The sequence below is a fragment of the Pseudopipra pipra genome, chromosome 2 (genome assembly GCF_036250125.1).
Source record: "Pseudopipra pipra isolate bDixPip1 chromosome 2, bDixPip1.hap1, whole genome shotgun sequence".
In the NCBI taxonomy this organism is placed as follows: domain Eukaryota; kingdom Metazoa; phylum Chordata; class Aves; order Passeriformes; family Pipridae; genus Pseudopipra; species Pseudopipra pipra.
The window spans coordinates 10875173-10899727 of record NC_087550.1 but is presented as its reverse complement, the minus strand read 5'-3'; the positions used below and the strand labels follow the sequence as shown (position 1 = coordinate 10899727).

The following is a 24555-nucleotide window of genomic DNA, read 5'->3' as shown; positions in this document are numbered from 1 at the left end:
TACCTATAATGTCAGATTCAGGGGTATTTCATATTCAGCCTTTCAGTGTGCAGGGATTTACATGTAGATCTATAGGAGCGAAAATCAGGACAAGAATGACTATTCAGACCTTGTGTGGAAGCCAGCCAAATGTAATTATAAATGGAATTAAGAAGAGTCATCTACTTCTACCCATCTATTCTAGGATTTTTTTGGTGGAAAAAATGGTCCAGAATATAACAAGCATGCTGAGAATCTGTGTTAGGCATTTCTACACATCTTCTACTCTGTACTTAATTTTTTTAAAAGCTTTTCTTTCAATACTGCCTATCTGAAAGAACACATTTTTTTCTATCTTTTTAAAAACAACAGTGTATAGTTAGTTCTCAAAGGGTTAGAAAAGTCAAACCAGAAATTATAGGGAAATGAACTATTTACTACAATGTAGTAATTAGAAGGCTGAGGTTTCTCCTTCTTGCCACTCTGCACACATATGGTGATCCCAAATGATCAGCCTATATTTTCAAAAGCCACACAAAGTGAATTTCCAGCAGGGCTGTAAAAAGACTGGGAAAAATCACTTTGCAAGTCAGTTCACTTTATTTTTGAAAGCTCACCAAGGTCACAGGCCCAAGGAAAGCTTAATTAAAGTCGATGGAAGATGCAGAAGCGAGGCAGAAAGAATAAGATGGCAAGAAAAATCATTTTTTAAAACATATTAGATTATGTGAAGCCAGAGAGGCTTGACACCATCGATTTCAGAAATGGGTTAAAGATAAGGCACCAAGTAATGTAGGAATTACAATGAGGCAAAGCAGGCTGGGAACATCTGCTGCACACATCCACTTTCTCATTCCAAGGGATACAATAAAGGCTAACACTTAAGGGTGTGTAAACCCAAAAGACTTTCATTTGGAGCCACATAATTAACCCACAGGGCTACAAGGAGAAAAAAACCCCAGCCCAGTCATGTTGCTGAGCAAATATTTTAGTTTAGTCTCCTGTTGATTGCTAGGAAAACCCACAATATTTTTCCCCCATACATCTATATTTTACGCAGCCCACTTTACCCACACCACCATTAGTCCTGGGAAAGGTGTAATCTGAAACATTTCCTGTTCAAGACAACAAACAGCTTTCCAGCAAGCTGAGAAGCTGCCTCAGTAAAGAACAGAAAATGAAACAACCCACAAGCTCAGCTAGCACTTATTATGCATAAAAATATTGGCAACACACGATTCTTTCATGCAGCTTCTCCTCCTCCTCGTTGTTTAACAACCAAAAACCTCTCCACAGGTAATATGGAGTTATGTATAAAGCACTTTTATACAACTGCATCTTGTACTGAGTTGAAAGACATAAGGTCAATGCTTGAAGGTGTAATCCCTGTCAACAGAGTAATTTTCACTGTCTGGGTGAAGAGTTTGCATCTTAACCTCTAAGACACTTGACTCCTCTCAGCACTCACTGTCCCCCAGTGTGCTCTGCTGCAGGGAGCAACACCACGGAGGTGAAAAGCCACATGCAAAATAAGGAATGGAAGCTCCTTCCATGCCGTGTGCCCGCCACAGGCAACGAGGCCAATTACAAACTTCAGAAACCAGCACAAAGAAAAGCTTTCTGAGGGTCTGTGCAGAAACACAGGGGTGTATGGGAGCCCGAGTGCCACTGAACCCAATGGTCAGGGGCATTGTAGAAACAAGATGGGGAAGGGTCCTCATGCAAGGAACTTCCCAAAATCTCCTAGGAAGTTTTTAGCTGAAAATAGTGATCTTTTTGCAAAGCATTTGAAAATACATTGAACTGTTTTATAACGCAGAGCTAGAGTCCCTTTGTGAAGCAGAAGAGCTGTCTGATTTTAGTATGATAAATGCTTTTTAGCATGAGGCAGTGGTGGCTACAGCAATATTAGATTTGTAATCAATTTTACTAGCCCCTGTGTTGTTTTCATACATCCTTATTGATTATTAGTTTCAAACAGTAATATTTAGTCTGAATAAAACATAAGTAGTCAAGAATCACACAAAGATTTAATTATTAAAAAAGAAAAACAACAAAGGATAAGTTAAAGGGCTGTATGTATACCAACAACTACCATACCTTGACATACCATGTTGCTTCCCTTCCTGAGAATGTGACGACTGCCCAGTGGTCAGATGAAATAAATGAAGAAACCACACCACCTAAAAATTCTAGAGGATTCTGGAGTTGCCTGATTGCTCTTAGAATTACCTATCTGATTGCTAGCCAAGGAAAGAATTTGACCAAATACCAATGTTGTAATATGTTCAATATTACTACATTTATGAAACCCATTTTCTCTGCTAATTTGACCACACTCTCTTCTCTTGTGCACCATCAGTCAAGGTACTGTCATTACTACTGAAGGAAACCATTGCCTATTAAGTAACACATGAACTATACATCTGCCTCTGCCATTTGTCCTACATATAATCTATGTAGAACAAATAAATGAATTTATTGTTCACAAAGATACTTTCACTTTTCCGAATGCTGCTGCAGTCTGTAATTATTTGGAGATCTTATGTCAGTAACATTTGCCCAATGACATGCTTGAAAAATCTGTTTAGAGAATTAATATTGTTGTTTGTAGTAGGTAACCCTGGGGTATGTTTCTGCTCTTCCCTTTTCTTGATGGTACACTTCATTATATTTAAACACATTCATGGAGGAGACAGACTGAAGCAAAGGCAGTTATGGGAAGACAGGTTAACAGATTAAAAAGTTTGAGTGTTTGGGAGTTTTCTTTTTAACATATTGCAAAACTTGTGTGTTTCTGAGCACCTCTAAATATCTCTGGCCAGATATTTTGGATCATTTTAAGAAAGTTAGCTACAAAACCTAATGGCCAGACTTTCCCTCATGGCAAGGATCTATGGCTGTGTGCCATGGAATCCAGCCTGCCTCAAAGGTTTCTGGTTCAGCTGCCCTCCTCGCAGACCCCTCTGTCAGCAGAGTTCTTTGCTTGCTTACGAAGAGCAGGCATGAATATTTTGGTCTTCATAATCCTACTGTTAGCACTACAAGAATAATATCTTCTTGCTGAACCTTTGGAAGAGTGTGTTTCACCAAAGATTTGCTTGTTTCAAAGAAGTCTCAGTACATCTTCCTAATTCATTGGCAGATATCACCTGCACAGAAGTGAGAGACAACTGCAAGGGCAGCAGGATGTGCAGGAAGAAAGAGGAAATTTCTTTGAATAGGTCTCCCTAGATCTTGTTTAGAACTTCAAGGACAAGATTCAAATTGTTTTCAAAAGCATGTCCTTCTCAGGGTGGTTCTAATTAGGAAGAACTATATAACTGATTGGGAAGAAGTTTGTAGCGGACAGACAGAAAGAGAGAGAAAAAACCAATTCAGATAGATCAACAATCACCCCAGGGTGAGGTATAAAAGAATGTTTACAATGTGGCTGTTAAAGATTATTCTATCATGATTCTAAAAAGCAAAATATTACAGAGTTTCATTATTGGAGATACTGAATTGTTCTACTGAGTGTTGAATTTGTATTTGAAGCTAGATAACAGCAGCACCTGGGACAGCAAGGAACTGGGTCATTTAGAGTCATAGAATCATTTAGGTTGAAAAAGACCTCTAAGACCATTGAGTCAAACCATTAACCCATCACTACAAAGTTCATCTCTAAATCATGATACTAAACTAAGTGTCATGCCTATATATCTTTTAAATACCTCCAGGGATGGTGATTCCATCACTTTCCCGACCACTCTTTCGGTGAAGGCATGTTTTCTTATATCATGAGCCATTCCTACTCTGAGTGCTTCCTAGGAAAGAGAGAGGGAAAAGGGGAAGAGAGAGAGAAAAGAGCCTTCTGACAAATTTAAAACCAGAAATCTATTACTTTCACTTTGACCTGAAATGGATTTGCTATACTACCAAACTGACTTCAGCCTACAACCTAAAAGTCTATTTCTCAAACTTTCGTACAAATATAATTTCACTCACATGAATAGAAATATTTCTGAAGAGATGAACATAAAAATCAATAGGACATGGCCAGGCATTTCCCTTTCAACATAACTCCAAATATTTTTGATTTATTTTTTCCTATTATTTGCCCAGCTTTAAGTTGAACCTAAAGCCCAACTATTCACAGCCCTTAGGGGAAAACCCAAGAGTTCTCTTCAGGTAGGCTACAGCAGTGCTCTGTCTACTTGGAAAAAAAATAGAAACTATACCATTTAGTTTGTTGAGCTTTAAATCCTTACTCTACTCTAAACACTGCACCTTCACTAAGACACATAACCTTTTAAAAGTCACCTTAATTTTTCTTCTAAATATTCAGCTGGCCGAGCAGATAGAAAACTTTGTTTTTTTTATATTTTTCATGGGACAGTATTTAAAATGTCCTATGTCAGGCTTTGGTAGTTCTCACAGTATTTCATAATGTGGAAATTTGCCACTGGGCACTGCCCTTACCACTGTAACTCTTAATGGTGGTGATTAAATGAGAGGGAAAAGCCACTTCTACTTTGTCTTTAGTTTTCAAAGGATAATGGCTACAGTGCAATCTTAATGTAAACCAGAGATGCAAAGAACGGTTTGACCCTGAAAGTGCTGGAAATGGATGCTTTTTGGAATAATGCCCAGTGAACTGCAACTTTCACAAAGTGAAGAGACTGTCCTATTAAATCTAAAAAGTTGGTTTGACTAGTATACAATAGATATAGATAGTAAATAGATAGTAAAGTCAAAGAACAAAAGTCAGATTGACTTGCTGAGGCATTTCTCTGCTGGAATGATAATCCACCTTTCACCGTGTTCTGCTAAACTACCATAGTCCTAATCAAACCTTTATGCCCACAGGGGTATGTGAGCAACACAAGGCAAATGTCAAGTGTCAACCCAGAGATCCTAAGGCACATGACAGAATTATTAACACCTATTTTTCCCCTTTTAAGAAAAAAAAGGGGCATATATTGTTTAAATACTTGACAGGAATATCCTTTTCTTTCCAGGACCGATATTTTTGCTGCGTGACCCGTTCCTCTCTCTTATATGAAGCTTCCTGCTCTGTTATCCATGGTGATTCATGGGGAAGAAGGCAGGACATGGTCTGAATTCTACCAAAACTCAAGATATATTTCCATAAAGAGAGGAAATGAGTTGTTATGAAACAAGTTACCTGTTTTTGAGCAACTGCTCAGGGCTCAGTCTCTTAGCAGAAACCCCACCAATAATGCTGTTTCTCTGTATTCTGATGGCTAAGTCTAAAGGGGCTTTGTTTGCCCTAAATAAGAAGCTTGACTCTAGAACATCCTAACTCTCTTCCGAAGAAAGAAGCCAAATGCTTTCTCTCCCTACTCCTTGTGTTTCTACCTGACAACTTGCAAAAGGGACAAGAGCCACATAACAGCTGAGCTGGTGACAGAAAGCTCAGGTTGCACTGGGGAGTGTGTTCAAAGCTCATATTAAACAAAAACTATTGGACTTGATCTTCTTCACTAAACACACGTGATTCCTTCTCCTTGGTTAGCATCTCACAGAACTAATGGTTGCAGAGCCAGGTATTGCCCTTACTTGTAGTCAGCACAGAATGCTGTCGTGTGATTGCACAGATATGCTTGAGGTGCCACTTAGCCATCTCCGTCATCATTTCCCTTCAGCCTCAGGCTGAAAATGAGAATGAAACTGAAACAGGAAATTAGCCCCTTGGTCACAAGTATGAACATGTGAATGGGACCTGTGTCACCAGTGCAAATGGCTTATTTCTGCTCTTCCTTGGAAACAGGCAGGAAAAGCAGTGTCAGACTCCAAAACCCTGTTTTCAGTTTTAATGAGCATGAGAGAATAACACTGAAAGGACTCACATGTTTCAAGCTGCAATACATCAGGCTGTCAAAAACACTGGGATGCTACACATTGTAATCTTTTCTCACTCACCATTGCACAGTCAGTACAATTATCTTGTTGTGGCAAATTGGGGGGAAAAAAGTATCAAGAGTAAATTAGTGTTTAAAAGCTATGAAATCTGTATTGCAGGTTGTCCCACTTCCTATTAAAAATAGAGGAATATTATAAAAGCGTTAAATCAGGATGTGATTTTTTTTTTTAACAAGCTTATTTCTCCTTTCCACAGCATTGCAAATACTTTTGGTGCCCAGTCATGACACAATCTTTAATACTATTGGTGACAATGAAAAAAAAATTAAAACTGGACGAGACCTGTAATTTTAGAAGCAATACATAACAGCGAACAAATCTGATGGAAAATGCCATGAATAGTAACTGTTGGCTTGCAAAAATATGAAGGTCAGGAACAACATCGGATAAAGTTTAAAAGATAAGAATACATCGTGGGAGAAAACAAGAAATTGTTTTTCATGCAGATGCTTTTCTCAGTCAGCATAAGATTTTCATTACATCTTTAAAATGCTAAGTGTACTCTTCACTAAAAAATAATTAACGGTAAATAATTTGAAAAACTTTACCTCTTTTCAGGTTCCTGGTGTTTATTGCACTTCAAAACTGCCAGGATGAATTATCCACCTCTGCTTGCTCACAGAAGTTCAAGAACCACATGCAGTACTTGGATACTCCATCACCAAGATTCCCATATCACATCAGAGGTACAGACCTAAAAGGGCCATGGACAAACAGAAATAAATGAGGTAATACCCTATCTGGTCTTGTCATTACTATTAAGAGAAGAAAAGTAAGAAGAAAATATTAGAAAAATCAGACTGAGATTACATATTTGAAACTTTTCCTGAAATTTGTCAATTGTGAAAAAAATAAATAGGCTGCCTTTTGTCAGCAATGGAATATTATTTTGGAAGCTGTGAGGTGTGTATGTCTGCTTCACAACTGGGCTCTTAGGGGGTGCTGCAACATATAAATGTTCCAAAACATGTATTCCCAAGGACTGATCCCTAAATTCAGTTGTCCGAAGTTTCTATCTCGGAAAAGTTTTGGAATTTGTTTTCATTTTGGTCCTGAAGGACTTTGCAGTGAGCAATGAATGCTGATCTCCTAATGATCCTCCACAGCTGCAGCCCGGTGCAGCTCTGCAATAGATGATTCAGTTAATGCCTCTAAACATATTAGTCTTCACTGTTGCCTTGTTTTGGACTCTGGTTGTACTTCTAGTCAGTCCAGTGGACTTCCAGTGAATACACATTAACTAATTCTATTGTAAAAACTAACCTCCTGATGGTGCTTTTGCAGCTGTAGTGATTAAAGGACGCAAGACAGATGAATTTTTTAGGATTAATATTATCTCTCTTTGGTCCAATCAAGTAATCTACACACCATTATTTCCACCAGCACTATTTATCCATAGAGAAGCTGGTGTGAAACTGGCATTATCAACTTTGTGTTTCTCCTTGGTGTAAAGTCAGAGGACTCTTGAGTAAATCACACTTTTTTTTTTTTTTTCCTTGGCTGGATGTTGAGCTGTCCCAAACTACTATTTCTGGGTGAAAAGCAGGTGTGCTTGTACTCACTCTTAACTGAGAGGCAGCTTCATGCAGTGGGCCAGCTCACAGTGCCAGTGCCACCGACCTGGCAGGAGATCCACTGGCTGCCCACCAGTGCCAGGACCCTCCCTGGCTTCATGAGCACAAAAACATGGGGCATAGGAAGACTCATGCCATGGCAAAGCCACATGCTTGGGTAGACCTGGCTTGTGGCTGAGGCACATAACAGGAGGCACAGGACATCTTGATGCCATGTTGTTGTTTCCCAACTCTACAGGCAGGTTTATGTGGATAAGTTATGCCCAGAGAGGCATTTCTCTACTATGGTAATGGGAGCCATAAAAGACCTAAACCCATTTGCTTCTGTAATTAAATCATCCATCTCAGGACAACCAAGAAAAAAACCTGCAAATGGAGACTTTTCAAATTAAGAAAAAATATGTGGGAAATGAATGTTTAAAAACTACACAGGTTAAATGGGTTTTCCTCTAATAGACTGAATATCTTGTTGTTATAAAAACACCCAAACCGAAAAGAAACAATCACCACAATAACCCATGAAAACTGAAGTTATTCACTAAGTACTCACTTGGTCTATTCTGTCTGACTTAGAATATGAAGTTTGGGGATCTAAAACCAGATTTGAATGGGTTTTTTAAATTATTATTGATCAGTTTTCTTCTATCTTATGAAAGCCCACCAACAGATGAATGATAAGTAGCCATTTCATATTTAGAGCTGTTGGTACATGTTCTATACATTCTATACATTCTATATATGTAATTCACATGTATAGAAAATTTAACAGTTGTTTGTTGTTGTTCTTGCCCTTTTAAAAAAGTCTAAAGGCGTTTTTGTTACTTTGCCCTGGTACCCTCCTTCACTTGAAAACATCTTTTCCATTTAGATAAGGCTTCTTTTTTTTTTTTTTTTTTTAATATGCCATCACACCACTGTGCAGATTAAGGGAGACATTTGATTATATTGGTGAACCCTGCACAAGGGGCTGCCTTCAATATCAGCGTTTAATCGATTTTATAGACACAAACAATGAAGCCCTTGAAAACCAAATTCATACTTGAAGTGGCTAAGCCTTTTCTGTACATCCCTCTAACTCCAGCATTCAATTCCAGCTAAGAAAGATCACATTCTTCCTGAAGTATTTTTCTCCACACATTTTTTGGTGATTAGCAATAGAAAGGAGTAAAATGCCTGATGTACCACATTAAGAAGGATGCTAAGCGGTTTACAAATCTCAGTAATTAATGACTATTTTTATCACAGAGAATATAGACGACTTTCTTATATCTATCTGAAACTCAATATAAGCCTCTATAAGCCTCCAGGCTGCATAATTGGTGCAATAGAGCTGAAAATGAGATGGAGGATATAATACAGCTCAAGTAATCCTGCCTTTAGCTGAAATGGAACAGTGGAGGCTCAGAGCATCCAGAAATGTTGTTTCCACTAAGATTTAAAGCCAGCCAGCTGTCGGCTGCTGCAGTGAAAATTGTAGTGTTATTTACTTTCTTTAGTATACTTCAAATATTTAAAGTGACACAACCATATTTATGGGCACTTTTTTATCTCTAGCAACTTACACAATGTATATGTTCACATTTTTTCTTGTTCGGGGACAAACGAGTGTGTATTCTTCATAGAAGTTTCAATTCAAGCACTCTGGATATTATCTCAAGTTACAGCGCCCTGGAAAAGAAAAATTTGGTTTTACCTCCACTATGCAGTAGCTGTGAGGAATAAAATCTTTTTAAAATTATAATGGTTTTATAAAAGGTTTAGAGAACGGGAGGGAACATAGAAAAGGTTTATGCAGTGGTGACATTTAAAGATTGAAAAAGAGTGCTTGTTATACAGAGACCTGTCTAAATCTGTCAGCTTGGGATTTACTGTTTAGCACATTTACCTCAGATGTGAAATAGAAAAAAGTTTAAAAAAGTAAAATTAAAAAATCCCACATCAATCTCACCTTCCCTTTCGTTTACAGTTTGCCTCGCAGAGAAGATTTGAATGGACTGATGACAATAAGGACAAAATCATTAGTATAAGTTCCTGAAATTTGTTATGTAACTTATTAGTAAATTATCTCCTTTTTGTGTGAGAGCATTGGAAAAACTCCCCAAATGCAGTGTCCTGGCTGAAATACACCTATCAGTTTAGTTATTTTTTTATTTTTTTCCCCATGGAAATCCTTGATATTTTAAAGTTATAACAGATGAAATGCAGTCTATAACCTTAGGTTTTGGTTAAGGATTATACCTTTTTTTAATTGTGTACAAGGAGCCTAGCAGAACAGAGCCCTGAGGCACTGCTGTATAACAATCATTAAATAACATTAAGCCTGTGGCAGGGGAGGAGGAATCAGTACAATCATTGTACATCATTCCTCCCAGATCCACTCTCAGCCTAGAGTGTAGTCCTTGGTCTGCTGGAAATGCCATCTTTTGATTACCACAGAAAAATCCCATTAAAGTTTCTGCCATTACCCCAGTCCTACTGCATTTGTCCTTGTGACAGACACATTACCACGTTCTGCTTCATCATCTGCATCACTAAAATAAGGACACTGATTTTCTGTCTCAGGGATATGTCATGGATCTTGACACTGCTGGACTGAAAATGATGCGGAACAGCAGAACATTGTTATTACTGCTTAATAATGTTGAACAATACTTGGGAGCTTCTTCAGACTCCCAAGTCCTGCTCAGAAAGTGCAGCCAACTCTCAGAAGAGAGGACTGGTAGGCAATCACTAGGCACTGTGCTCCATCCAGATAGGCAATGGAAATAACCTCTTGTAACACTTCCGTGGGAACTGCTCTTATGCTACAAACCATCCCCCACGATCACTTACTGAACACTGGAAACACTGGGACTGTGAGCAGAGACTGTTGGAAGGAGAAGCTTGAAGAGCTGGTGGTACATGGTGAGTCATTATCACCTCCCTACAAGACAACACAGACACTTCTCAGTGCCTTTAACCCAAGAATGGATAGGTTAATAAGAACTTGTTCATCCCAGAGACCTTGAAATTCTGTGTTCTGTTGATCATGGCCCAGCCAAAGCATCACTTAGAGTGACAAGAATTTAGTTTCAAAACTGCAAGGATGAGGCATTCTGGCTTTTGTGGATGGACAGAAGTTATTTGAATGTGCTTCCCCACATGGCACAGCTTGGAGCTCAAAAAGAAATCTATGCCCTCAATTTATTTTTCTTTGTACTGCATCTTTTATGTATTATTTTGCCTTAATGGATCACACTGCCAAAGATCTGCTAGGTATTATGCAAAGAGATAATATAGAATGTTATGCTAAAAACTGCTTTATCACACTTACTTTAAGCCAGTGTTATCAAATATGTTTTGGTATTCACCGTGGCATATAGAAATGCTTCTCCTTTTTTTATGTTAAACTTTCACACTTTTACCAGCATCAGATTTGAACAGCTTTGCCTGACTGATTTCTTGGAAAACTGGGTAAACGAGGAGGAGGGGGGAAATACAATAAGCTGGAGATTGTTGTGAACCTCACATTATTTTTTTTGGTCCCCAAAGAAAGACTGTATGAGCACTTACTCCAGGAATATAAGACCACTCTTTCTGAGAGGCAACTCCACCATTAAGAGACAGGCTTATGGGCCACAGAAAGTTTTGTTGATGTTTCTGGAGCTATACGGGACCAAGGCAACAGTGGGTTGGTTGAAAAGTTTGCAATATTGCCAGAGAAAAACTTCAACTAAATGAAAAAAAAAGTGAGGAAGCAAGACTGAAAATTCACTCTAATAGAAAAAGTAAGAGCTGTCCTTATGAGGATCACGTTCTCTATTCATGTCTTGAAAGAACTAATCAAAGTTTTGATTTTACTGCTCAAATCTCCTCTATTTTTTTCCATAGGTTTTCATATGTTTCAAATTTGCATTTGCAAATACAATCATTATCTTTCTGGTACCACCTCTTTCTGTGGTCTGCTCATGAACACTATCTTAGGATCACACAATTCATTTTTCTGTTTCCTTCTCAGTGTTTTCCCTCTCATTCCTCACCATATTGACCTATTTTCAGGAATAGTTTCTCATATTGTCAGAGTTTGAATCCAGCAGGATAGGATACACATTAGAATTAAGTTTTAAAAATCAACCTACAGGGTAAAGGGACACAAAATCTCTACTTGTCACACTTTCCCTTCCCTGCAACAACAGCTCAAGGTAACAATATTGCTGTCTGGATATACACACACACACAGAGATTGCCCAAAGTGTAACAGACTTGTGTTACAGGGCAAATGTTCTGTTAACAGCAACTTTTAAAGTTTACTTTATAGAATTTAGTCTTGCAGATAAATCCAGTGTGGTTCCTAAGCCTCAATAATACTGGATCGCACAATGAGTTATCTACTTCTTAATGCTACAGGAACACTAAAGTTGAAAATTGTGCCACTTACCTAAAGACAATGTGTAGCCTAAACTTTTGAAGCAGACTGCTTGCAGACCTCCATCACCAAAGACATATTTAACACATCAGGGTGGATGTAGGAAGATGAATAAAAAAAAAAAAAGAAAAAGAAAAAATATTTATCTGCAGTTGGGAAATAATTATGGGAGGATAGTTATGATATATTATATAATATATTATTAAAGCCATAGAAGTGTTGTCTGCTGAGCCTTCTGAGGGTTTAGGTGCCATATAAACTGTGAAAGGGTGGTAGTCCAGGCACAGTGTGACCAGGTAGCTGAGGGAAGCCAATCCAAGAGGCTCAAAAAAGTGGAAGGCTTTTGGGAGAAAAAAAAAGAATTTGTTTTCCTGTAAGATTATCATCAGGTCCAGCTTGGTGCATTAAGCCTCCTGGGATCCTATAAACTCCCTCTGTTGTACTGAAGGACAAGAAGCTCTCACACTGCATGCAGAAGCCTAAAGAGGAGTGTTTATATCTCCTCTCATTTGACCTTGATGCGTCCACAGTATCAAACCTGACCTGTGGGAATGGCAGTCTGCATCTGCCTAACGTGGCCATCCCCCACTGCCACGAGCCCTGTCCTGTGGCAGCGAAGGCAGGCGACTGCCAGCTCTGCTCTCCCTCCCCTGGGAACAAACTGGTGATACAGAACCCATCGGGGAGCTAATGTGCACTGCCCAGGGAGCAGGCAACTTTTAGTCCAGTGGGGCTGCAGCCCCACAGGCCAAGGGAAGAAAGCTGACAAGTTTGTGCTGTTTCCCATATCAGTTTTGTCAGCCTAGCACTATATACATATGTGTATATATGTATATATATGTGTATATATATGTAAAGGGACATGGTGCATCTGTGTGTGTGCATCTGCACAGCAGATTAGTGCAGAGGAGCCGGGGCCAGCTCTGCCACCACAGCACTGCATAGTTCAGGAACAGCCATTTAAACTCCAGTCCTGTTGTTAAGGAACCTTCCCAGTGTGACCATTCACGAGACTCTCAGGCAGTCACACTCCAAGCACCACAGACTTTCACTGCTGGGACTGAGGCCCTTTCACGGCATTGGCTCCACTGACCCAACAGGTCCCCTCTTGACTCCCTGCATACCCCCCTCACACAGTCAGGCCTCCTCGGTTCCTCATCAGTTTGACTACAAGCTTCCTGTATTAGTGTGTCAGACGACTCATTCCATAAAGCAATTTATTCATGGTGCAGTAACAGGGAAACAGCTCGAGTTGGTGCCTCTGAGGAGGGTCTCTGAACAAAGGAATCCCTGGGTTTTTTTTTCTCTCCTAGTCCAAGTATGTCAGACTCGCTCTTCTTCCCGAGTTACGGGCTCCTGCCTTGTCTCTGGGTGTCCCTCACCTGGCTGTGCCACAGGTGGTCCCTGTGCCTTTTGTCGTGCAAAGGGTTGGCAGTTCACAGCCTCTTGTCTTGGGCTCCCACCCAGAGCTCAACATGCACCCCTGAGCCACCTGCACTGAATGTATTCCTCAGCACTGTCATCACATCCCCAGGGGAATACAGCACCTGGAGCATCTCCACAGAGCTCTAGAAGGATATACTGTGACATCCAAGTTCAGCTCTGACCCCGCTTGGTGCATCAACTGAGCCCCAAGCTTCCCTTCAGCCGCTCAGGGACTGCGGTGCTGTCTTTGTGGGTTTGCTCAAGAAGGATGTTTCTGCATAGCCTGAACTGGACATAATAACTTCTCCTTTGCTGTCTGAGGTTTAAAACAGAAGCAAACAGAGCTTTGATGAGTGTGAGGGATGAATTGTGAAACAGGTAATGAGCAATCCTCTCTCAAAGGAAGAGAACTGAGCTCTCTCCTCCTCTCTCTGTGGATGCCGTGAGGAGGCTGGTTGCACTTACCGTGGCTGCTGAGCAGCAGGCCTAGTCACTGTCTGCACACTGACAGAAAAAAAGTAAGCCAAAAAAGTAAACAACTAGTATTTATTTGTGTAATTAAAGATGACTAAAATATGATAGAAATACCTAATCACCACAAGAAATCCTGTAACCAATTTCCAACGTGATTAAACTCCCATTGTTGCAAAATAAAGTAATCTAATCAACAGCCTGTGTTCTAATTACATCTACCTGATCTCGAAACATTTCTGAGCTTGTTTATATCCCCAAGCCTTTTTACCTTGACGTACTGTAAAATCGTTTCTAAAATGAATCAAGTAATGTGTTTTTCTTTCCGCGGCAGGTACAGCAGTGTGAGCTCGGGGAGGTTCAGGGAACACTGCCATGAAGTGATGATTGAAAATCTCGGGCAACTGGGGGGAGCAACGGAGAGGGAAATGAGAGTGCTCAAGGGGAAGAAACTGCTGGAAAAGGGAGGAAAATACCCTGTATACAAATGAGGGTTATAACAGACTAACAGGGTGAGAAGAAACTAAACAGAGAAGGAAAAGAAGGGAGAGCAGAGAGATGAAGGCAGGGTGACCAGAGGCACTTAGAAGTAGGATGGAGGAAGTGGAGAGAATTCAAGACTTTAAATTACCATCAATTAAGTTTTAAAATTTGATATTTCTACCTCTTTCTCACATTTATTCATCTAAGCATTTCCTCAAACCTGATCTTTGCTCTTGTAACCACAGGAGTTCAAACAGTTGATGATGGTTGGTGGAGGAGGAGACAGATGGATGGAAGGTGATATATATATATATATATATATATATATATATATATATATATATATAATATATGCACATAGCTAAATAGTTAATATTGTAAGAAATATATTAAGTTACCTCCAAAAGATAGCAAAGGATAGGGACTTTGGAGACTGGAAAAACTATGTCTTCCTCTTTTGCTGTACAGTAAAGTGCATTAAGAGGTTTTCATCATGTTATTTCCTTCTGGATGCTACAGCAACAAGTAGAATTAAAAAGCACGGCATGGCAGGGGGAAAAGGCAACATGCTCACAATTAGAAAGACTAGAGATAGGAGCATAAATACTTTTAGCAGCAGACTAACCACACAAATGATGAAGAGGGAAAAAGAAATTTTAAAGGTTTTATTTTCTATTATAAATTCTTTCATTACTCAAACTACTCGAAAAACCTTCCCCCCCACACACATACACATTTTCTTCCAGTGTTATGATTTAAATCAAGCTTGCTGAAAATCAAAAGGACATGTAGCACACAGGCAGGGTCCCAATTAAAAAAACTCCAGAGAAAACATTGCACAGTGTTGCCCCTCAATTCTCTGACAATGGGGACTTACCTTGGTTAGTTACTTTCAATCTATGTGACAACAGTAAGACCATTTGGACAGGGGAAAAGGCAGAGGAGACAACTTTCAAATAAGCAATATTCAACTCTTATAGAAAGAGGAAAAATTATGGTGCTTCTTTAGCATTCCTGAAGAATTCAGGGCTTTGGTGGGAAACACTAGCTCTCCTGCTTTCTTGCTTCTGTGGGTAACCAGAAGGATACAATAATTCAGAAGAATAATGTAGAGGATAAAATAATCCTTGTTTAACATACATGGAGTAAAATTCGCCGTGTGAAAGCTTTTTACTTCTCATCTTTTTCATTTTAGATCCCTGAGATTTAATGCCTTTCCCATTGTTAGTCACTATTAATGAAAAAACTCTATTATGGAGCTCAGTATCTGAGAGATACTGAGGTCTGTCCTCTTTGAGAAACAGCAGGGTTGTGAAATTTTAGCAGGCTTCCTCTGAAGCACATCTAGAGACCCCTCAGTGCAAACAGGTACTCAAAGAGGCAGCACCTGGAAAACTGAAGAGATAATTAATATTTTGATAATGACCTCCATATCCAAATTAAAAAAAAAAGAATAGAAACCTGACAAGAGCTGTCACCAGAAAATGTCATGGATGCAGCTTCAGATTCAGAAGAGACGATAAGCTTGGCTCAGACTTTCACATTTACTTTGTACAAGACAGGACCATGCAGTAAGGTTAAAACAATCTTTCTCTATGGAGAAATTGGCTTTGTTGAGAACCCAGTGTGTGACACGTGTCCCAGAGGAGATTTTTCCCAAGATCTGAAGGGTCTTGGGTGCCCAGTCCAAAGGCAAAGCAAGGAAGGGGCTTGGAGAACAATTTATTACAGGGGAATGCCAGCAGATCAAACTCTCTTCAAAAAGTAAGAGATAGAACAAAAATGAGAGCAAACCAAAACACGCAACAACAGCAACAACAAAAAAATTGCCTGGGTTAAAAAAATAAAAAAAACCCACAAATTCAGAACAAGGTTAGCAATTCCCACAAGTCCTCACAAATTGTTCAGATGCACCAGTGCCTATAATACACCATAGAGACACTCAGGCCACTTTATAATAGGGCAGGACTGGTTGTAGGGAAAACCCTAACTTATCTTTTTTTCTCCCCTCTTCTCCTCTGGCTGCAATGTTTATATTACTTAAAGTGCTCAAGTATCATTTATTTGTGTACTCCCCCTTTAAGAAGGTTTCTGAGCTTCTGAGGCTTTACTGTTCCTCCTAAAACAGAGAGGCAGAGAAAGAGGAAAATTATAAACTTCCAATTACGCAAAAAGTTAGCGTAGTTGCTGATGATTTATACTTTGTTTCATCTTTTATAGGTCATCTTAAAAGTTAACATTTAAATTATTTGAGAAATTCTGACTCTTAAATTGCCTGTTTCAATAACATTATTGCTGCTGGCTCCCTCGAGTGCTTGTGCTCTTAGTTTCCTGATTTTAATTATTAATCCACCACCACATGTTGTGTTTTTCTCTGTAGCAGCAGAAAGGTTAATATTCATAACCAGTGTTTAAGGCTATTTTTAAAGGTAGGTTAGGAACAGCGCAGGGGAAGGTGGAGGAGGAAATCAAGTTTTAATTACTTGTTAATATCCATATCTAGGTTGTGGAGCTGATTGCAGCTCTGCTGCTTCCCAGGCCCTTTCCATGCACTTCCAGAAGCACAATTCCATCCAAGGGTGAACATCACTCCCTCCCTCTCTGACATTACCTCTGTGTCAGCTGCTTTCGGGAACCTCTGACCATCAGCTTTTGTAATACTGATCTGCTGAAATGAGGGAGAAATATTAGAGAACTTTTCATAAAACCAGAAAGTCTGTGCACACATGTAATCTCCTCCACTCTCATGCTGCACTGCAATCCAAATAACACATATTGGCTTCTTTCTTTGGTTAGGAAGGACCAAACCCAACTGGATACCTGAGCTTCTCTCTGCCTTATTCCTCAGTGTCTCAGACTGCTTTTTCTCCTGACAGAAATCTAGATTGAAACAACCATCACAATTTATTCCCTGCTGCCTATTTCTGAGACTCCCGAAAGCGTAAAAGCTTCTTTTCTTTTTTTTTTTTTTTTCTCTACAAAGCCACGCTCAGAAATCTTCTTTTGTATCAGCTAGGATTTCTATCACAGACTCGACTCTACTTTTATTATCAGAATGCAATATTTGATCCCTTCTCAATAACGGGTGCACTCAACTACATCATTTAGATTGAAGCCAAAGTGAGAAAGAAAAGAGGAAATGAAGAAAATCCTTTCATAATCAATCTTCTCCCTGTTTCTATTCCTCATGACAAGGTGAAAGCAGTTCACAATTAGTCACCTCAAACTTGAATCAAAGCTCAGAATTGCCCAAGACAGATTTCTACATGTCCCTGCATAACATCTCTGTGTTGGAACAGGGAGGGTCCTGCTGGGATTACTTGCTTCAATTCTACCCTAAAAATAAAGATTAAAATGGACCAAATTTCTGCCTTACAGTCTTTTAAACATACAAAGGAAATTGAGACAGACACACTTTTGTGCCATTTTAAATTCTCAACCCATTCAATAGAGAACCAGAGGTCACTTCCTTCCATTTCCCAGTCTCTCCTTCTCTTCCTCTCAGAAATGAACCATCAGGAGTTATAAGGTATAAATTCAAGTCTTCCCAGAAAATGGAATTTTTTCCCCATTTCTCATCAGAAAACTTCAATTTAAAAGGCAGCCCAGCAGATACTTATGGAAGACAGAGTAGGATACATGCTATAATATTCATTTTCCCCCTCTCACCCAGAGGTTCAAGATTGTCTTTGTGACAGGAAACCCCTGGATCAACAGCATTAGTGAGTTCAAACCCAAAAGATAATGTTTACTTGGCACTCCTCCTCTTTCCAACCCTATGAAACGTGTTCCAAAGCCCATTTTCCCAGGTTCTAAGGGAGTAACACAACTACAGTGCTGCCACATAAATTAAATGCCAATTGCCAACCTGACAAAGACTTCACATATTTAATTGATGAAGAATTAAATTAAAATTATATATATTTTAGTGGAAAGTAAAAAAAAAGTGGACTTGACTATGTTTTTTCTTGTAGGGTTGTTACAGAATGAACCTCATGGACACTACTAATGCTACTCTATTTTTTTTGTTTTCTTTGCTTTCAAAGTTATGATGCTTTGTTTCACTGCCTGTTAAGACACAGGCAGGCCTAGGAGCAAAAATCATTCCTCACGTTTTAGATAGTTTCACTCATCTATATTCACTAGAAGACATTTACCTATTCCTCTTTACTGTAAAGATGATGCAAATATTTATTATGCACCACCACTTGAAAAGCCTTTTTTATGTTCTACGTCAAAAAGATGAATGAAAACTGAAAGTCTTGCTGCATACAGAGAAGATAAAAATTCTAACCTCTTAACTGCACACCATTTTAAATTGCTTTTTCTCATCAAAAAAATGATGAAACTAACCTCAGTTTATTCCCTGTCGCCAGCACACCTGCCCATGGTTTCATGCAGAAAGCTGAGTTTTGACTAAGTTATGCACAGTTAAGGCAAAATACTTACAGAGATACTGTATTGATGTTTCTCTGAAGACACTGAAGTGTTATTTCTGCTCTATCAAAGTCCTCTAGATGGCATCCTTTGGTAAACTTTAATGATTGTGCACATTTTGGCCTCAGTGCAATTTACAGTGTTTTCACTAATGTTTTTAAGTTAATCTGTTGTAATGATTGTCAATTTAATGAGTTATTAGAAGATATTCGTGCTTTTTTAGTGCAAAGTGTAAGAAAAATAGAATAAATAACATCTAATTTATTATAAAATATCATAGAACAAAATATATTTTTGTCTGCAATGTGTTGCAGGCTATAGGGAAAATAAAAGAAACAGTATTTTCAAGCAATAAAATATCTTCTGGAACAGAACACGTGCCTGCAAATACTGTAGTAACCCATCTTCCTCCTGAAGTAAGGTCTTTATAAATGAGAACTTCACTAAGTTTGAAGAGTTTATCTGGTAGGGATTCTCTGAAGGCAAGAACAGTTTTACAAGCAGAGCACCTAGTAAATAAAATGAAAACCTGCTGCTGGGTTCCCTGCTTAGCCTTACATCAGGATGCTGTATTCATTTGTAGCAGACGCACAAATGTCAGTCTCTGGATAGTACAAGCCCTCTGTTACTGCTGCATGGAGCCCCACAACTTTGCAGAAGTAGATCCCAGCACTAAGGCAGTCTGTCTGGAAAAGGACAAGTTAAGGAGATGCTGACTGTCAGTCCCAGCAAACAAGGTGATAATGTCCCACTGTGGATATAGATACACACATGAACTGAGACCCTTCCATGCCAGCACACGAAAACTGGACCCAAACAGTGTGGTTACTGAACAGCTCACTTCCCTTTTATCCAAGGCTGTGAGCTACCTGAGGAATCCTGACTCACAGAAAATCAGTGCTAGCACAGGCTTTCCAGGGCATGGAGTGGGCACATCCTTGTGCCCACTCAGGTTTCCTGCTGAGCAGTGCAAGCTGTGCGCTGGTTCCCTCACGCCGGCGCCGCTTCCAAGTCCTCCTTCAGGGCCGTGTGGACTGAGGGCTGCAGGCAACAATGTGCTGACTGTTCCCAGACCACCACTGCACAACTTGCCTTCTCCATGGACACCTGCTGCTTTCTCACCTCCACTTGATTTAGGGCCCCTTCCCGAGTCACCTCTTGCACTCCTTTCTTTCAGCTGCCACGCTCCTCCCTTCCTCATCTTTTCCTTCCTCTTCTTGCTCGGGTCCTAAATGCTTGGAAAAAAGTACAACAGAGAAAGCCTTTCCACCTCCCTCCCAGGCAGCACCCGAATATTGAGCTGGATTATAGATCCTGACCCACACAAAGCTACCTAGTAATAATTGCTCTGGGGTATGTCTGCAACCCTACATCCTTTGATAGGGAATGTAGGTGTTTCAAGCAGACCTGAGAACCTAAACTCTAAACCTGAATCATTAGTCACTTATGTTTAATTCAATAAGTACATAGGTGTTTCATTTACTTTTTTAACACCCCAAATTAAGCCATATATTCCCTCTTGTCTGTATGGCAGCAGGTGGATGCTACTGCTTGCCTTATGCAGAATACCACAGGAAAAAAGAGATGAACAAATGCTATACAAAACAAGCCCAAGCCAAAAATACCCTGAGGTTACTTCAAATACCAGCAGAATTTTGCAGTTGTTCTGGACTTCAACAGCACTGTGAGACTTTTTCATTCATGTTCTGCTGGCTTCCTGGAAAACAACACTGATGTGAATATCCAATCTATAGGAAAAAAGCCCAATGTATATTTCAAAAAGAGAACTGGCCTTATATCCCAAGGATTATTACAGAGCTGTGTTCATAAACTGTGTCTAGGCATCTCAGGCATGTTGATCTATTCAAGCATAAACAGAGCCAAAATTATTTATAGTTCTACTGTGTCATATGGGATGTCGCAATTGGACAAATAATAGGGCCCAAGGTGACATACTTTAACATTAATAGAGGAGCAGAGTGGGAAATTACAAAACTGAAGAGCTTGGATACCTACAACCTATAGCAAGAACAGACAATGTCATAAGAAAGTCATTCCTGACTAAGACCACATGGATTCAGGTTCCTTTTGATCATTTTGTCTAGTTGTGTACTCTGTTTTATGATGGTTTAATTGTAGCTGTACTTCAAATGCAGTGCACTGATGGGGGACAGCATGGGAGCATTAGGCATAAAATTTAACTGCAAAGCTCAATGCAATCCTAATTATTGTGCTGCTGTGACACCTCCATAATTACTCATTCTTATCCACTGGCTCTACTAAAATAATTCACAAGAAAAAAAAGCAAGCTGAGAATGCCAGCATTGTCACTGCAGCCAGGACTAAAACATGGTGATGCTTGGCTTTTCGACACCCACATCCCTCCCCAGAATTTAAAGAAGCCCTATTTTAAGCACTCAGTTTCTGTATAATTCAAAGATCATCTTAACTAACCAGTAGGAAATGTGAAAAAGTGCATAAAATTTCATGTTCCTCAGGTGTCTCTACGCAATCAGTGTTAGTTGTTTTTATTCAGTCAGGATCCACAGCCCTGCAGGACTCAGAAACACTTTTAACACAGGCAGACAATTTACACTTTCCTTTAAAAACATAGAAACTTGTTGAAATAGAAGTGGAAGTTTTTGCTGCTATTTTTCTTCTTATAACAACCTCGGAGCAGTGCATTTCATTCATGGACAAAGCAAATAAGCATTGCCATGCCTTTGTCCCTCTCTACACCAGGTATGCAATGACAGGACTGACATCCTCAACTTGCTTCTTGTCTCGTGAAACACTGAGTGGAGAGAGTGGATAGGGAAGAGTGATGATAAATGTGTCATAGCAGAGCAGTAATTAGGATTCCACTGGGTTTTGCACTTGATACGGGGAGCATGGATCAATCTCCAGCCCTCTCCTTGCCCAGGGAATGCCCTTATCATGGGATTACAGGGACAATCCTTCACTCTTTTTACAGACTGGCCAATCCAGCCTCCAGCTTTACAATTAGGATACTTTGATGGGAAAAGACAAGCAAGGGGCTGCATTTTCAGTTAGAGAATTAATTAAGACTTAGACCCTCACAGGGGATATGTTTTGGGTCTGGGGAACCCCCTTCCATTTCCTCCAGACATGTTTATAATGCAATGGAAGCTAAATCAAGACTAGACAAATAAATACTTTTTCAAAAAGATAGAAATCCTACTACACTATTGAAAAAAACCTCAATTTTAGCCACCCTGACTAGTCCACTAAAATAATACAGGTATTATACAGGTATTCATAGTCCTTTTAGTATCAAGAGAGTTGTTCTGTACACTGCACTCTTGTACTTGTGCCCCATTTTACATGCTTTATTTTTTTATACTGTATGTCTCAAAGTATCATCAGAGCTGGAGGAGCTACATAACTCCTGATAACCTGTGACACACGCTCTGGGATGTGCAAAACAACAGGAACCTCTTCTGTCACAAAAAGGTGAAAGAGCACCTGTTTTGGCTGTGCAGAAAAGGTTGAGGACAATAACCAAAACTCTCCTTGCTGCATTTCAGTGTTTCTGTCCTCTAATTTCAAAGCAGCATAAGTAGGGTAAAAAAATCATTTATTGGATCATGACACAATTTAAATTTTCAGAAGGCTAACAACAGAGATACAGGTTTCCTCTAGTGCTAATAAGTTCAAGTCATACAAAAAAAAATTCAAACGCTTTGAAATAAAAAGCTTTGAAAATCTTTTGAAGCAGTGGACAAACAAGTCATAGTTTTAAGTTTTTCCCTTCTAAAAGTGAACACTAAAACAAACAAAACCAAATAAAACCACAAACAAAAACACAAACACAAAAACCCCCTCCAAAACAAACCTAAACACAGATTCTGCAACAACATAAAACTCTGAAACTAAAGTAAGACACCACTTACTGCAAGAACTTCGAATAAACAGTGACTTTGCAACACTGTCCCAGCTCAGCTCATTCATTTACTGAGTGCAAGGTTGGCTGATAGGTACTGACAACAAATGTTAGATCAACTTCCCAATCTGCTGGAGGTGTTTAAAGGATTACTACCAAGGGACTTAATAGTATTGAAACTACTCGATTCTCTCTGCTGTTCTAGGCTATAATAGGGAGCTTCTTCCCTATGCCTACACCACAGGAAAGTATCTAATCAAAGGTAAAATCAGGTACATTTTCTCCTTTCCTGGTTATTCCGTGGCCGATTTTTGAAAACTGAGACCCATTTCACTGAATCAAACTTGTGAAGCAACGTGGACTCACATAAGGTACAACAGCCCATCCAGATATTTGAGGCTTAGGGCAACAAAACCAGAATGTGTGTTGTCGACTATAAAAGTGAACTATGTGTTTGTTTCACAGTGATCATGTTTAAAGTAACCAAAATATTCTTTCCTACCTCAAATTTTTGCTTAGAAATCATCTAGGCCTGTGCTTCTGTTATATCAGAATATACATATATATACACACAAATACATGCATGTAATGAGACACCATTAGTGTTCCCTGAATTGTTTTCTAAATGTAACTTGAAATTCAAAGCTTTCTCTTCATGCACACTGACAAAGCAAGGGAAAGGAAGTTTCAGTGCTTCGCTCCCCTGGAATCAGATTAGGAGTCATCTGCCTGCCTACCAAAAATGCATCTATAATGTAGATGGAAATGTGAGTGTACAGACTTTTATTATAGTCGGCATAGAAATGGAAGTTTATTCAGAGTGTGCCTGATTGCATTTGAAGGTAAAGGTCTAGGTGAGACTAGAGGTCTAAAAATCTGGTGAGATTTTAGCCCATTTGCCGATCCATTCCAGAATATGAAAAATAACAGCAGATTTCCATTACAGGAAACAATTAAAAATCAAACATCTTCAGAACGAGTACCTAAAAAATGCTCTGGATTCAAAACCAACTTGCTTTTTTCTTAGCATCTAAAAATCAAATACTACATCATCCATTAAATTGCATTTTTGCAGGTCTTCTGATTCAAAACATATAGAGAAACCGAAGCTAACTAAATTTTCTTTAATCTCAGAAATATAATTTCAGATCTGAAGCCTAACATGGAACTTGGCAAACCAGAAGGGACCTGGTTGAGGAAGCTGTGGAAAATTTAGGTGAGAATGGTTAATGAAACACAGTCCTAAATACAGTCATACTGCATCAGCACAATATGAACATTTCAAAACCAAAGATATCACGAAGGAGGATTTCAAAAATATACATATTTATAATGGAAAAATTTCCAAAGACACATATTATAAATGAATTATTTTCCTTTCCCCACCCAGAGCAGTCTGGAAAATATCCACCTAGTGCCTGTTATCTCTTGTAAGCCTAGCTGGGAAGGAGCGGATAAGCGAACACACCTTGCAAATGGGATTGCAAGGGAGAGGTTACAGATTCAGGAATTAAAAAGATAGGAAAGGTTTTTTCTGCAAAATGAATGACATCCATGTTCCCTGTAAAGTGTTCTATTTCACTATTAGTCGTTCACAAAGAAAAGGTAAAGTGCACATGAGAAAACTGTTAAATCTGAGTTGTTTTGGTAATACAAAGCAGAAACATGTGCCTAAATCTCTGTATGTCATTTCTTTAGTGGAACAAAGCTTCCTTCCTTCCTACTGTAAATATGCTCATATATACATATAGGAAAATGGGTAATTATGGTGGTGACCTCTGTTATTCATTTAAGAAAATTAGATGCACAATAAAAAAGTACATTTTGTCTCTTCTGTAGGAACAAATCATCCTTCTTAGCCTGTAACAATTCATCACAACTTTTTTGCCACAAGCTCAAGCCACCAGCTGAGGGGATTTTGCTAATTAACTACGAGTTGTGTTGTGCAAAAT

The 24555-nt window shown here is 39.2% G+C and overlaps 1 long non-coding RNA gene across 2 annotated transcripts; it reads right to left on the bottom strand.

Moving 5' to 3' along the window:
* Nucleotides 1–4469: 4469 nt before the first annotated feature.
* LOC135409008 (uncharacterized) lies at nucleotides 4470–14566 on the bottom strand. 2 transcript variants are annotated; one of them, XR_010427976.1, is made up of 5 exons: nucleotides 11896–14566; nucleotides 10311–10401; nucleotides 9427–9472; nucleotides 9041–9146; nucleotides 4470–6598 (listed from the first exon to the last, which is right to left on the bottom strand). It is a non-coding gene; the product is annotated as an uncharacterized LOC135409008 (long non-coding RNA). The 2 variants fall into 2 exon arrangements; XR_010427977.1 differs by lacking the exon at nucleotides 9427–9472.
* Between the last annotated feature and the right edge of the window lie 9989 nt (nucleotides 14567–24555).